A 16,330-nucleotide genomic window follows, 5' to 3' on the forward strand; every position below is an offset into this window, starting at 1 on the left:
GGGAGGGGATATCCATGGATGGAAGACAAACACAAACAAGTATCCCTCTAGTTTTGATTTACATTTGGTTCAGTTGTCAACTAATGTGAATTCAACGTTGAATCAACAAAAAATATCACAATGTCATTGAATTTAGGCTAAAAGTTAGATGAAGACTAAATTCCCACGTTGATTCAACATTGCAAAAATCACTGAAGCTGGAGACGTATATCTCCCTCACTAACTTTAAACTTCAGCTGTCAGAGCAGCTTACCGATCATTGCACCTGTACATAGCCCATCTGTAAATAGCCCACCCAACTACCTCATCCCCATATTGTTATTTATTTTTTGCTCCTTTGCACCCCAGTATCTCTACTTGCACATTCATCTTCTATCACTCCAGTGTTTAATTGCTAAATTGTAATTATTTCACCACTATGGCCTATGTATTGCCTTACCTCCCTAATCTTACTACATTTGCACACACTGTATATAGACTTTTATATTGTGTTATTGACTGTATGTTTGTTTATCCCATGTGTAACTCTGTGTTGTTTGTATCGCGCTGCTTTGCTCTATCTTGGCCAGGTCACAGTTGTAAATGAGAACTTGTTCTCAACTGGCCTACCTGGTTAAATAAAGGTGAAAAAACAATAATAATAATAATCACATTGATTGAAATGTTGGTTGAAATGAAGTGGTGACAACAATGTTGATTCAACCCGTTTTTGCCCAGTGGGATGTTATTACAGTTTCCACTCCCAGATCAACCCTTCATGCCAGCCTAACAGGAACTGGGGGCTCTCGGTTTGAGCCTGCCCCCCTCCTGGAGCATTTAGGTCTCACCCCCTTCTCCCCCTCTACATGTATCCTTCAGTCCCAGCAATGTAACATGGCATCTACAAACACCATCCCTGCAGATTACCATGCCCCCCCCCCCCCCCATCCCCACCCCCCTGTCCCCCACAACCCCCGTCCCCCGTCCCCCGTCCCCCGTCCTCCAACCCCCACCTCTCCACTGTCTGGTGTGTCTGGCCCCAATCTTGTTAAGGAAGTAGCCAAACACTGATAATGGGGCTCTGTGACAGAGGTCTTCCATTGACAACCACTGACATCTTGCTCTGGGCAGTGAGTAGAAAACTGCAGTGACGTCACATACCAGCAGCAGGTATTTCCATTTCATCTCTGTGTCTGGGTGTCTGGCTCACCTGAAGATCCCTGGTCAGCTCATTTACACTATTGTGTAAATGAGCTGGAAGAGGTTGGTCAGCCTAATGATTAATTCCCCTGACTCTGTCTTTCTCTGTTCAACCACAAACAGGAGAGTATGAAGTCTGTCCACTCCCCTGTTTTCTTTCACACACTGCAACCATTTTTACCTCACACAAGCTTAATTGGGATATAGGATATATATAGTTGACCAAAACAGTTAGGTTTTGTGTGTAATTACACCTATAGCACTTCCAGACATTCCTGATTAATAGGGTTCGCTTCACCTTCAGCAATCATATCTAGATACTTAACAAACAAATGTAAAGGACACTGGATGTATTTAAGTGTTTGTATTAAGGTGAGATCTGTGAATGTATTGACAGAGTTGGTAAGCTAACAGAAAGCTTTATAGGGGGGGAACAGGGCTTTATATACAAAGGTATGTAACATGCTACAGACTATGGTAATACATCATGGTAAGTTATACAACAGGTGTTCCGTTTGACCATTACTCATGCATGTCTACTCAATGAATCTCCAATTCTTATTCGATTATGCTGTGTGTCGCAGACAGTACTTTCTCTTTCCTTTTCTGAAACTAGAGCGAGCCCACATCCTATTCACACAGCAATTACAGAATGTGTCACTGTAGTTCAGTCAGCCAGTAATCATTTTTGTCCAGTGATTAGCTACCTGTTGAAAGTAGCTTTCCCTTATCCCCTGTGCAGGCTCTGGTTGGGCTCTTCTGTTCTACAGAGAGATAATAATGATGCATGGATCCCCTTGGGTGTGGCAGCAGCTCATGGACCCTCAGAACAACTGTCTTTTGGTGAAGTTATGTTTTGAACAGGAGTAGGGTAAACATTGACATAGAGGGGAGGAGAGGAGAACCAGGCGGCAGAGAAAGGAGAGAGTCTGTAGTCTCTAGTGATGAACGAGGCTCAGGACATTCCTCAAAGTGTACAGAGTCAGAGTGAGGTAAGAACGCCCACACTGACATCTACTGGCTAGACACAAACACACACACAAACACACACACACACCAACACTGTTATCGTTTGACTACAACCATCTCTCACCTACTAAAGGTGAGGCACTCAGATTCTCATGTCCTCTGGTTTTGGCTAAGGGCATGTTTTGTGGTGGGAGAGAGCCTCCCCTGAATCAACAATCCAAACCCCAGAGTCATGATAGAACTCTAAAAGTATGCCCTACAGTTAGGGCTTATTCAGACAGAAGATATTTGAAGCAACAAAATTTCAATTGACATAATACGTACTGTACATTATCTTTTTTATTTACATTAGCAATGGAATGCCACATGCCGAGAGAGGGTTTGGGGTCTTGGCGACGTTACTTTCTAGCTCCGCATGTCAAATTTACCGTAAATATCACAGCCACCTTCACAGCAGCCTCTAGCTGGTAAGCATGCACACTATTCAACTATACAAGCAATTTTTCATCTACTATATTACACTCTTGAATAATGCAACAATACACAAGCATGTTCAGACATTTAAACAGTTTATTTTCTTGTCCATACACTCATTAATTTAGCTGCAAGACAATAACACAGCCAAAGTGGTACAGCTTCTGCTAGATACCTAGCTAGCTAATGTTAGCTAACAAACATTTGCTTCATCAGGTAAATGTATTATTGCAAAAATGAACGTTTACCCCTCTCAGACGAAGATAAAAAAAGTACAGTAATGTTTTCATACAGTGTCATTTATATGATACAGAGCTAGGTAGCAAGCTAATAGCGTATTGAAGTTATTTTAGAACAAACCATGCTTAATTTCATCAATATCATGCAAATCATTACATAAAATTCTGATTGAAAGAGTTGTTAATTCACTGAGTTTCTGCTATCATTCTTGCTTGCTTTTGCATTAAAGTAAATTACGTGTTCTGACATTCCCTTATGGTATAAATCAGCTTTTAGTGCAAATTCAGGTAAAAACTCAATGTAACAATTCTCTAACATAAGGAAGATGCCTATTATTTTCAGCTGTTTAAAAAAAATTTGCTCTGCTATTAAGAATTTTACTGTAGGAGCATTTGGCTCAACGAGACAATTCTGTTTACATCCGACGGCTCGGAGGGGGATGACCCTTGAAGAAGGCACGCCCACGACCTCCGGAGGTGACATAGGAAACGTGACCAGTTCATAGTTTATATTACAGTAAAAGGTCTAGCCGGGGCAAGGGCGGAAATCCCGGGGGGGACGGGGGACACACGACCCCCCATCCTGGGAAAAATATGATTTGTCCCCCCCAATATATCACTGAAACATAACTATGTAATTTAAATAATATTAATAATACGCAATGAAAGCAATTGTGCTGATTATAGACACTTAATAGCGCGTTTTTAAGTTTCAAAAGATTGCAACCCCCCCACCCTTTGCCTCACAATGGTTTGATCCACTGCCAGTTCCTTAGTTGGCAAGGTAACAGAGGGGTCGTATCCACTGTCTGAAAGGCACTCAATGAACGTAACTGACGTGAGGTTAATCCAGTAAATCGCGCACTCACACTAGCTGAATATGCAGAGCTAGCGCGCAAATATTAACTATTAAGCTAGCTAGTACCTATTCCATTTATGTGGCCTCGTCAAAGATGGAATCTTTGCTATCGTCAATTTATTCCAAGATCAGCAGGCAGATGATGTAAGTTAGTGCTTCAAAGTCCCTGTGATAAGGTTAGCGATAAACTGGAGTCCAAACTGAACAGAACTACACTCTCTTCTACCATTGTCTTAAATATATTTAATGGTCTCGTTGCAAAAGCTAAATTGTCGCAAGGGAACTTTTATTTATTTATTTTATTTCACCTTTATTTAACCCGGGTAGCAAAGATTATAGCAAACACCACTGAAACGGAATTGGTGCTCGCTAGCTTTGCAAATTCAGCTATTGTTGGAAGCCAGCCAATATGAAACAAACTATTAAAATTACAAAAGGTTGCAGCATATGTTGTGTAAATGGTGAACTCATACAGCTGTCAACTCTTGTCATTTTAATCCGTTTCACATTTGCTAGCTACCTTTTAGATCGAAGCCCAAATAGAATGATAAAAGATAAGATGATAGTAGCCCATCTCCTACTGTAAATAACCTATAACCTGTGTGTGTGTGTAGACAGCCAGCCAGCCAGCCAGGTAGAAAAATGGCAGAAAAATAAAAGACGGACACCAGAGTATTTTTCAGTACACCAAAACGCAAAGTAAGAACCCTAGTAGCCTAATATCTCAAAGACTAGTTGATAAAATGTTCATAAGAAAGAAATGAAATTCTAATGGAAATGTTTCACAATGATGTCATTAGGCAGAGCAGGCAACAGATGGCACACAGACAGCAGAGTTGGGGACAGATATGCAGGGACAGACTGGCAGAGACAGGGAGTCTCAGGTAAGTTTGTTGAGTCTTTGTTTGGCAACATTATGAAAGGTTCTCAATTTGTTTGACTTGTAAAATAGGAACATAATTGGAAAATGCCATGGATACCCCCACTCTCAACTTAAACTGGTGACTGAACTAAGATTTGTTAAAGGCAATGGTATTGCTGTTGTGATTAGTTGTGTAGTTTTGGGTACCAGTAGTTAGGAGTATGGCAAACACCTTATTTCTTTGGTTCCTCAATATACATTTACCATATTAAAATGTAGGCTATGTGTTACAGCACTACTTTTGGTGTCCCCCTCAGGAATTGCTCTTGAGAAAATTTCATATAATTGTCCCCTCCAAAGTTTATATCAGATTTTCGCCCCTGAGCCGGGGGTGTTTTCTTGAAATCTCTAAGCAATCTCTCGTAGTGAGAATAGGCCCTTAGTTTTGTTCCATCCAAAGTGAGAACAAACACATCAACAGAGCCAGACAGAGAGCCCTGTCTGGACACACTGAATTAACTCTGTCCCTCCCAAACAAAGCTCTACAAAGCCTCCCACACAGGCCTCCCTGGTTCCCGCTAGCACAGTGATACTTAAAAGAGTTTCAGAGGCTGTTGAGGGAACATTAGTCTTCCCTGACACAAAGGCTTCAGAAAAATGCAAATATGGTACAAATCACATTAGAGCCATTTAATCAGTGGGCTTATTGGGAGAAGCCCTCTCTGTGGTACTAACTTTGGAGCCGTGGCTAATTGTCTGTGCATTGTCTCTGCCTGCCCTGGACAAGAGAGGCTCTGTCAAAGCACCAGCCTGTGGCTGGGAGAGGAACCAGAGATCCATGTTTGTTTCTGAGGTGTTCTCCTGTTTTTCTGTGTGCAGCTCGTATTGTTCATGTGGGTTGTGGCTATTGTCTACTGGTGCGATAACCCACGGAGAAGCATGCATGTGTGAGTCAGCCTGGATCCCTGGGTCCGTCCGGTAGTTCTGTTTCTTTGTAGGTCTCCACCTATACAGACTCTCCCCTGGCCCATTCACTCATAGACCATAATCCCTCGTCTGACAGGACACACAAAAACAGCCAAGCCAAGCTCTTTTCAGGGCCTAAGTACCTTTTATCCCCATACCAACTAATTGAAGTTTTATGTTCTGTTTAAGTGTGCTTTTCAGGTTCAACATCGGTTTTTTTCAACCCAGGAAACAAAGGGAAAGCAGTTGTTGTGGTACATTTCTTACTGTTGTTAGTCTTTAATGAAATACTCTCGAGGTGAAACAGAATATAGATGTATTTTGACTTCTAGATTATTTTTTATAAGAACAGTTAAACATCTGTCTATTCCTTTTGTGGTGATATTATAGTATCGATGAGAAAAGATGTAATGAAAACAAAAATATATTGACGAATACAAAAAAATCTAATTCAACAGAGAGAGTGAAACAAAGGTAATTCATGACACAATCTGCTATTACTTTGTTTTAATATTCCAAAACTGCCTGTCTGTCAGCAGTCTGTAAAATAACTTTCACAAATATTCATTGTCTCTCTCTCTGTGTGTGTGTGTGTGTGTGTGTGTGTGTGTGTGTGTGTGTGTGTGTGTGTGTGTGTGTGTGTGTGTGTGTGTGTGTGTGTGTGTGTGTGTGTGTGTGTGTGTGTGCACTTACAGATACAAACTATTTTGTCTCAACATGCAGGCTTGCACATTAAAGTCCATGTCAATCAGCAGGCTTCATTATTCCAAAGCCAACCTCAATGGCTATTGGAGGCCCCTCTCATCCCCAGAATAGTTGCAGCTCTGCGTGTTTTGACACATTACGTTTCAGCACTTCCAATATTTAAACAGTCACGGACCACCCAGGGAATCTAGCTTTGTTGCTTTATCTGAAATTTCATTGAGTGATTTGGACTTACACATTCTTTCTCACCGTTGGCCTTCATATGACACTCTTTCCTTAAGGAAACGGAGGGTGTCATGATCCCTCTATTATCGACATGACAATCTCTATTACTTTGTGGTGTGCCACCATCAGTCCTCCCATGATCAGCATTCCACTCTCATCACACTGGAGGTGAGGACAGATCTCCCTATGATTGATCTGATCCACTCCTCCTTTGACCCAATTCACATTATCTCTGTAGCTAAAAGCAAACTGTGGAAGCAGTTGTTTCAGTCCTGGCCCTCCCCCAAGCTCACAGTGTTGGGAATGTGAATCATCCATGGGTAGTTTATGGTTTATGGGTTTAGAAGAGTAGGAGGGGTATAGAAAGATAAATATTGAGCACATACTGTACCTACAAGTGGGAGGCACATATGTACTCAGCTGAAATTTGACATGTAGTTATCATTTAGAGCAGAGGTGTCAAACTCATTTTACCCCGCAGGCCGCATTAGGTCTTCACCGAGGTCCGAAGGGCTGCGCTTAAAATGTATTATATTTCCTTGTGTCAAAATTTGCAAAACAATTGTCCTCTATCCATCCCTTTTGGAATGTTCAATGCTCCCTGACTGTCTAGCTTTCGTTTCGATGACTCTTAGCAAACTGGACACAGTGAAGAGACAGGTTCATTATAATTTCTACACAGTTTCGATTTAGTTTTTGTCATTTCAATGTTGATTGAGATCGTTTCCCTCCACAAATATTTTTACTAAAAAATGCTATATTTTTTTAACCTAAACCACCCACGGGCCAGGTTGAATGGCTTCGAGGGCCGGATCTGGCCCGCAGGCCGTATGTTTGACACCCCTGGTTTAGATCCTCATATTGGGCTTAGAGGTCACATAGCTCATTTGAGGAGACACCCCAGTGCCTCCAGCAGGAGCAAAGCCAAGCCGAACAGCATCAGGTTCAGTGTTTTTGGGTTGGTGTCAAGTCTGTTTACACGCCGAGGAGTCTCCTTTCACAACCACCTCACACTGTACATACTTGCAAAGTGGCATCATTCACAACTTAGGAGACCACAGACACATCACCCACACCTTTTGTAATCAATATGGATCTATACCTTACACACTTATGTAAGACGTGGGGTGAAAAAAATGCAAGAAACTACACCCAACTGCTCATGATAAAATGACATGAAGTCTATTAAATCATAAATGTCCCAATGCATCAAAGATGGTGCGTGCTATTTATCCAACCCTACACATAGACATCTGTCCCATTAAGAATAGACTCCTAATAGACTCAATAATGCTGAAAAAAGTCCCCAAATGTGACCCCATTCTAAAGCCTGCTACTGAACTGCCAATGTATTACTATTAAATGGTGATGGTAGAGGTACCAGAGACCAGCACATAAACCGTCAGGGAAAAAGTGTACAAATAAGCTTGTTAGACAAGTAATTCTGTCTCAAGCATCCTGGGGTCAAGCAGAAACACACACTGACTTTCCTGCTGGCTAATGCCCCTCAGAACCAAGATTATCTCATTAAGAGATTTGCACAAACAAGTTACAGACCAGAGGAAATGTCACATGCTGATTATATGGCTAATCACTGACAAACCCTTCTAAGAAGCCCCACATGGCTCCAATGTCTGACACTAAGCCATTACCTATCAACAACTTTACTGATTAACAACTTTAGCTCACTGTACTGTCCTGTAAACTAGGGTGATCGAGGATGAACTAAGCCCATCTCCTAATGCCACTTCCATACAAGTAGAGGAATCTTAAAAATGTGCACAAAATATATTTTTGGTAAGACAACTCATAAAAGTAAATTATAATTTATTCAGATCATGACATTTTATCATTGTCATCGCCATCAAGTTGTTTTCAAGCAATTGGTGGCTTATTTGAGTATGAACAACTTATTTGAAAAATGTCAGTCGGGCTTCCACTCACTTCACAGCACGCAAACTGCTTCATTGAAAGTCAGTAATGCTCTATTTTAGTTATTTTGGATCTCAGTGCCACGTTTGATACTATTGATCATAACATCCTTGTTGACCGGCTGGAGAGGTGGGTCGAAATCTCTGGCATTGCCCTCGACTGGTTCAGGTCATATCTACATGGCAGACATCCCTCAGTGAGCATGGATGGTTCTGTTTTGTCCCCAGTGTGGATAACACGCAGCTTTATTTACCAATCAGACCCATTGCTGACATCAAATGTTGGATGTCTAACCATTTTTTCCAGCTGAATGATAAGAAATCAGAGGCTGTTTTATTTGGCCACCACCTTGCTAGAACCCAGATTGGAAAGCCCACAGCCAAAAACCTTGTCTTCTTTGACCCTGACCTAAACCTTGAGCATGTAAAGAAGGTTGTCTAGTCCTGCTTTAATAATCAACGAAATATAGCTAAAGTCTTTTTTTTCAGTCACCGAACTGGATAAAGTTATACATGCTTTTATTTCCTTACGCCTAGATTACTGTAACTCTTTGTATACTGTACATGTCTCAGTCAGAAATCACTCCGTCTACAGTTAGTTCGAAAAGCTGCAGATCGGCTTTTAACCGGCCACAGAAAATGTAACCATATCACACCTATTTTAGCTTCTCTACACTGGCTACCAGTCACTTTTAGACTAGATTTAAAATGGTATTAATCACATTTAAAGCTAGGCTTGGTTTAGCCCCATCCTATATCTTTGATCTTTTATCTCCCTAAGAGCCAGGACGCAGCCTGAGATCCTCTGACAGGGCACTTTTGACCATTCCAAGTCTAGGTTGAAAATGAAAACGAGACAGAGAATTTGCCATTAGGGACCATAGAGTATGGAATGGTCTGCCAGAGGAGATTAGGCTTGCAGATTCAGTGACGCTTTTTAATCCCTGCTGAAGACACTTTTATAAAGATGTTTTCAATGCATGATTTTCAAAAGCTATCTTTTATAGTTCTCCTTCATCTCTTTGTAGTACTTTATTACTTTATGTGAAGCACTTCGTTACTTGTATTGAAAAGCGCTTTACAAGATATTATTATTATCATAGGCATCATTATCATCACCCTCCTCCTGATCGTCATTGTTGTTGTTGTTGTCTTGGTCAACAACACCAAGGAGTACAAATGATCAATGTCACCATATAGCACACATGTAAGGGTCATATCAGAGAGTTTATGTGTAATGGGGTAATAGTTTAGGTATAGTTTTGGTCAAAAGGGTTAAGTGGGAGGCCTTTGACTGTAAGGGGTCAATTTGAAGACTAATATTTACTTATACTCCAGGTGCAAATGGATAATCCATATTTCTTTCACATCATTCTGTTGTATCGTTCTTCATTGGCACAGAGTTGGGTTTTTACAGTCCAGCAGGAGAGAATAGATATGCTTATGAGCTTAAGGGTCTGCTTGTCGAACATCTCATTCTAAAAATATTGGACATTCCTATGGAGTTGGTCCACCTTTGCTGCTATAACAGCCTCCACTCTTCTGGGAAGGCTTTCCTCAAGATGTTGGAACATTGCTGCGGGGACTGGCTTCCATTCAGCCACAAGAGCATTAGGGAGGTTGTGACTGGTGTTGGGCGATTAGGCCTGGTTCGAAGTCGGCGTTCCAATTCATTCCAAAGGTGTTCGATGGGGTTGAAGTCAGGACTCTGTGCAGGCCAGTCAAGCTCTTCCACACCAATCTCAACAAACCATTTCTGTATGGACCTCGCATTGTGAAACAGGAAAAGGCCTTCTCCAAAGTGTTGCCACAACGTTAGAAGCACAGAATTGTCTGGAATGTATGCTGTAGCGTTAAGATTTCCCTTCACTGGAACTAAGGGGCCTAGCCCAAACTATGAAAACAGCCCAAGACCATTTTTCCTCCTCCACCAAACTTTACAGTTGGCACTATGCATTCAGGTATGTAGCGTTTTCCTGGCATCTGCCAAACATAGATTCGTCCGTCAGACTGCCCAGATGGTGAAGCGTAATTCATCACACCAGACAATGTGTTTCCACTGCTCATGAGTCCAGTAGCAGCGAGCTTTACACCAATCCAGCCGACGCTTGGCATTGCGCATGGTGATCTTAGGCTTGTGTGCGGCTGCTCGGCCATGGAAACCATTTCATGAAGCTCCTGACGAACAGTTATTTTGCTGAAGTTACTTCCAGAGGCAGTTTGGAACTTGGTAGTGAGTGTTGCAACTGAGGACAGATGATTTTTATGCACATCAGCACTCGGTGGTCCCGTTCTGTGAGGTTGTGTGGCCTACCACTTTTCAGGTGAGCCGTTGTTGCTCATAGATGTTTCCACTTCACAATAATAGCACTTACAGTTAACCAGGGCAGCTCTAGTAAGGTAGAAATTTGACAAACAGACTTGTCTATGGAGATTGCATGGCTGTGTGCTTGATTTTATATACCTGTCAGCAACAGGTGTGGCCGAAATAGACAAATCCACTAATTTGAAGTGGTGTCCACATACCTTTGGCCATGTAGTGTATTATCCCCTAAACTGATCTCATCTTGTGACAGAGATATTTCTGAAAAAAGCAACCAAAATGTGGACAAGATTGTTACAACCTGACTCAAGATTGTAACAAACAATGGGAAACCACACACTGAGTAAAGGAATAACAAAATGAGTTTATTCCATAAATAAAGTAAACACTCACAACACTAATCAAATGAGGCATGAAGGTCAGTAAATTAAGTGTCAACTGCCAAAGCCGCAACAAAACAACCAAAGGTATGCATGGAGAGAGGAATCTCTTGCTGAATGGGGAAACAGTGGCATTATGCCACAGCTGAACTTTCACAGGTGTGCCCCGTCAGCACTGACGACCCTCCCAGCTCCGCCCACCTCTCTTACTCCGCACACCAATCTCCTGCAGGATGTAAGCACAGCAAAACCCAGTAGACAGAGCAGAGAAGGGCCGTCACACCCCCACCCATAAAAACGGGGACCTCCCATGTCCAAACAAAACCAAAATGTTTTAATAAACACAAGAAATAAACAATACAAATGTACTTGCACTCCCTGGACATCCAACCACCCAGGTCCACCACTTAACTCAACCCACACCTCCACCTTCAGCAACCATGGAGCCTGGATGCAAATTAAGAAAAAGAGAGGAAGAGAGAGACTAAGAGAGGAGACCAAATTGTCAGAGAACAGCCAACACAGTATTAAACAGGACACCATCATCTGGGCTAAGTAACCCCCCTACAACACGCTGCCACCGTGAGTTAAACAGAAGGACACAATAACAATTCAGGCCCTGAACTCATTAAAATAACAGGTTTAGTGTCCCCTGCAGGTACAGGCAAGTCTGAGGCAATAGAGGATGGGATGGAAGGACATGCATAGTAAGACTTCAACAAGTTCACATGACAGAGCTGTGTAGCCTTTTTCCTTTGAGGAGTTGCAACCACATAGTTCAACTCTGAAATCTGACGTACCACTGTATATGGCCCACTACATTTAGCCTGAAAATGAGAACCAACAATAGGTAACAGAGCGAGGACTTGGTCACCAGGACTGAACTGGCAGCGCTCAGCTCGCTGGTCAAAAGTTTGCTTCACCTTACACTGAGAAGGTGTTAACGTTTCCTTAGCCATCTCCCCAGCTGCATACAGGTGTCGTCTGAAGTCATTTGCATAAGATGACAGATTCTTAGGGGGCTCTGTAGTACTCCAGACATCTCGTAAAACGGCTAGTGGACCACGCACGGTGTGCCCAAAAACTAGGTCATTAGGGCTAAATCCTGTGCTTTCCTGTCAAACCTCTCTAGCTGCAAGCGTCAACCAAGGCAACCCCTCCTCCCAATCTCGGTCCAACTCAGTGCAGTAAGCACACAACAACGACTTCAAGGTCTGATGGAACCTCTCCAGGGCTCCCTGACTCTGTGCATGATATGCGGTCACAAGATTGTGTCTGATGCGAAGTTTGGCGTAACACCTGCGCAAACATGTGAGAAGTGAAGTTGGAACCTTGATCACTTTGAATCATTTTGGGTGTTCCGAAAACAGAAATAAACTGAGTCAATGCCCTAACAACGGACATGGTTGTTATGGTACGGAGAGGATAAGCAGTGTGATAACGGATCACTGGGAACATCACCGTCAACAGGTAAATACTACCAGCTTTGGAACAAAGCAATGGGCCAACACAATCACTAATTAGATGCTCAAAGGGTTGGCTTACTACTGGTATTGGGTACAAAGATGCTGGCTTTAAAGTCTGGTTAGGCTTCCCAGTCAACTGGCAAGTATGGCAAAGTTTGATAAATGCTGAGACATCTCTTTTCAGCCGAGGCAAAAAGAAACAACGCACAATATGGTCATAGGTCTTCCGAACACCCAAATGACCAGCAACATCCCTATGAGAGGACTGTAAAACCAAATCACAGAAAGTATATGGTACTACAATTTGAATGACAGGGTCACCCAAAAAATGCTCCCTATGAGGCAGCCATTTCCTCACCAACAATTGATCCTGTAAGTAGTATCCCTGTACTACACTTGGAACATCATCAGCTGGGAGGACCTGCTCAAACAATCCTTTCAAAGTAGGGTCAGCCTGCTGTTCTGCTACCTGGTCACTATGGGAAACCGACAAAGGAAGGTCAGGCACACAAGTTACAGAATAATCCGCCACCTCGCTGGTCCCTACACCAGACTCAGACACGGACTCAGCGCGGCTCATTGCACGAGTCACAGCACAAGCAGTAAACACTTTGGGGAAACTCTGAGCACTTTCATCCGGTACCTCTCTGAGATGGGCTGAAGGCATGGAAATCACGGGAGGTGGTGATACATCTTGCCAGACCCGCCCACCGGCAAAGACATTTCCTAGAATCACTGTCACTCCTTCGACAGGCAATGAGGGACGCACTCCTATGATGACCTCACCTTGTACCAGATCTGTGGAGAGCACAAGTTTGTGTAAAGGGACAAACACAATATGCAAACCTATTCCTCGGATCAAGACACTGTGTCCTGTATCAGTCTCTGAAGAAAAAGGGAGCACTGACTGCAGAATGAAAGACTCTGAAGCGCCAGTGTCTCAGAACTTTAACTGGGACAGTCTCTTGGTTACCTATCGGGGATACGTAACCCTCCATAATGAATGGTGAATAGATGGATGAACTGTCAACCATACCCAATGGTTCTTTTAACTGGTCCTTCATGTCTTTCCATCAAACTTACTTTTTGTAGATAAAAGGCCAGTGGCGTGTATTCATGGATGCCAAGGATGCCAAGGGAATTCATGGATTACAAATTATTAATTTGTCTCACTGTGTTTCATAATTTTCCTTTATTTCGCAAGAGCAGAATGTATCTTCCTGAAAAAAGCATCTGAGTGAGCGAAACAGCACCCTTCTGTCTCTGTATCCCATCTATCTGTTGCTGTCTGGTCCAAAAGAGTATGACATTGTTGCCGCTCGTAGCATTGAATGCAAGGGAAGCCTGCGTTCATTTGGCCTCCTTTGATAAAAATGTGGCCTCCCTTGATATAAAATAACAGCTAATCAGTGTTGAGCTGAACTGAGTGAGCCCAACTGTGAATGGTCCCGCACACCAAAGCCACTTTGGATTTGGCTGCACTCCTATCACATAGTAGTTTTACTTGTAGTTTTACTTGTTTCTCAGTGGTGGCCAATGATTATAATGGCGATTCTGATCCAACCATAAATTCATACATTGTGTCCTGATCGGATGGAAGTTCAATAGCTAGATGTAGGAGCCTAATGCTAACTAGCTAACGTTACCCATGAAAGGAAGTTAGGCTAGTGAGCAAGCATTTTAGCAAGGTAGGCCAACAAAAAATAAAAGCCTGTACTGTATGATAGAGGCATAGACCATTTCTTCAACATGAAAGACAGGAGGATGGCATTGCCATTTCTCTACAGGCAGGGTGAGTTCACATGTTTTTTCTACTTACACGCACACACAGAACAGACACATCACATTTATCTTACGTTGATTGGACTAATTGTTTTTGGTATCTTTTAGTTGTCACTGTGTTAGACTAAGCATACGTGACTTGATGAGGTTGAAATGTTGAAGTTGAAATGGTGCTGGAATAGTGGAGACAGCTCCTGTTTTCTTTGCGACTTGCAGTAACTCTCTGTGGTTCTAAATCAATAGAACGTTACTTAGGTTTTCTTGTGAATTTTATGTAAAGTTTTCAGAACAATTTGAGCACATTATTTCAATAGAATCCTGAGGAAACCTGTAGGAAACGTAATGCTGAAGTACTGAAATTCCCACAGAAGAACGTTGTTTCTTAGCGGTCTTGTAACAATTTAACAAAAATCAAAATGTCAAACCAGTTGGAGAATGTTACATGTAACCATGTTTGAAACATTTTGGAAACGTTCTGTCTGTACGTCTCTGTCACAGGTGTGACTAGTTGCCTCTTTAACGCAAGAAGAGCTCCCATTGGCTAGTTGATGTAGCATGTGATTTCTGATGTGTGTATTTAAACCCCGTTCTTGTTGTGTTCTAGGTGGCTGCCCACAGGAAGTGATGCAGTCCAGTGGCGTGGTGGGACCTTTGTGCAACTGGAGCATATGTTTGAGAGAAAATTGACACCTAGTGAAGGGAAACTGAGGCTTTCTGAATGCTTTGGTGCTTTCAATAAATTGTGCTGAAAAATGGTTCCTTACTCTGTGCTTTCTGTCACAATGCATATTAGTGACATCTGCTGGTCAGCAATAAATAGCAGTGTGACTAACAGATTTATTTTCCTCTGTAGTGTAAGTTGTTAGCTTTAGTAGCCTCTAATCAGTTGGCATACCAACCAGGTTTGCATTTTGTCATGCTTCCCTTTTTTACCTTCAAGTTTACTTAACTGAATCTTATTATCAACTCTGAGTTTGACTCAAGATAACGGGTGTGGTGAGATCTCATGACAGATCTAGAGATTATAAGCACCTGTCATAATGGAAACTATGACATTTCTGAATTGCAAACCTAGGCGGAAGATTCGGATCCCATGGAGATGGTTAGAGGATGCATTGTGTAGCCCTGGATGGAGTTGTGATCCTTTCTTAACCCATAGGAAGTCCCACCCAGTTGTTTACTTCAAAGTGGTGACAGTTGACAATGGTGCAGCCCATGCTAAAACTGGCTTTTGTGCATTAACTTAGGCTAATTTTAACTCAACATTTCCGATATGATGTGGAATTATTGCTAAGTGCACTCCGTAAGCCATGCCCCAGTGGGCAGAGCTAGTTATTATAGTGCTCGTGTGCTGGGACACCATTACGGAGACAGGCCTCTCATTTTACAATGGTTCCTCTGACTCTGAGTAGTGATAATAATATACACTGAGTATACCAAACATCAGGAACACTTTTGTAATAATGAGTTGCATGGTGTTTTTTTTGTGGTTCAGGCCAGGACTCTTAGTTCTAGTGAAGGGAAATCTTAACTTTACAGCATACAATGACATTCTAGATTCTGTGCTTCCTTTGTGTCAACAGTTTGGGGAAGGCCACTTCCTGTTTCAGCATGACAATGCCCCCATACACAAAGCGAGGTCCATACAGAAGTGGCTTGTCGAGATCGGTGTGGAGGAACTTTACTGACCTGTACAGATCTCTGACCCCAACCCCATCGAACACCTTTGGGATGAATTGCCCCACAGGGGCATCGCGGAGCCCTCCCTCACTAGCTTTAAGCACCAGCTGTCAGAGCAGCTCACAGATCACTGCACATGGCCCATCTGTAAACAGCCCATCTAAGCTACCTCATCCCCATACTTTATTTATCTTGCTCCTTCGCACCCCAGTATCTCTACTTGCACATTCATCTTCTGCACATCTACCATTCGGTGTTTAATTGCTATATTGTAATTACTTCGCCACCAT

General features: G+C 42.4%; 1 long non-coding RNA gene across 1 annotated transcript; it reads left to right on the top strand.

The window, feature by feature from the left end:
* Positions 1 to 2,390: 2,390 nt before the first annotated feature.
* On the top strand, positions 2,391 to 15,115 carry LOC106603403 (uncharacterized). The gene is made up of 3 exons (XR_001328411.2): positions 2,391 to 2,615; positions 4,521 to 4,604; positions 14,965 to 15,115. It is a non-coding gene; the product is annotated as an uncharacterized LOC106603403 (long non-coding RNA).
* Positions 15,116 to 16,330: the final 1,215 nt, after the last annotated feature.

This window comes from Salmo salar, chromosome 04, assembly GCF_965601325.2.
Source record: "Salmo salar chromosome 04, fSalSal1, whole genome shotgun sequence".
NCBI lineage: Eukaryota > Metazoa > Chordata > Actinopteri > Salmoniformes > Salmonidae > Salmo > Salmo salar.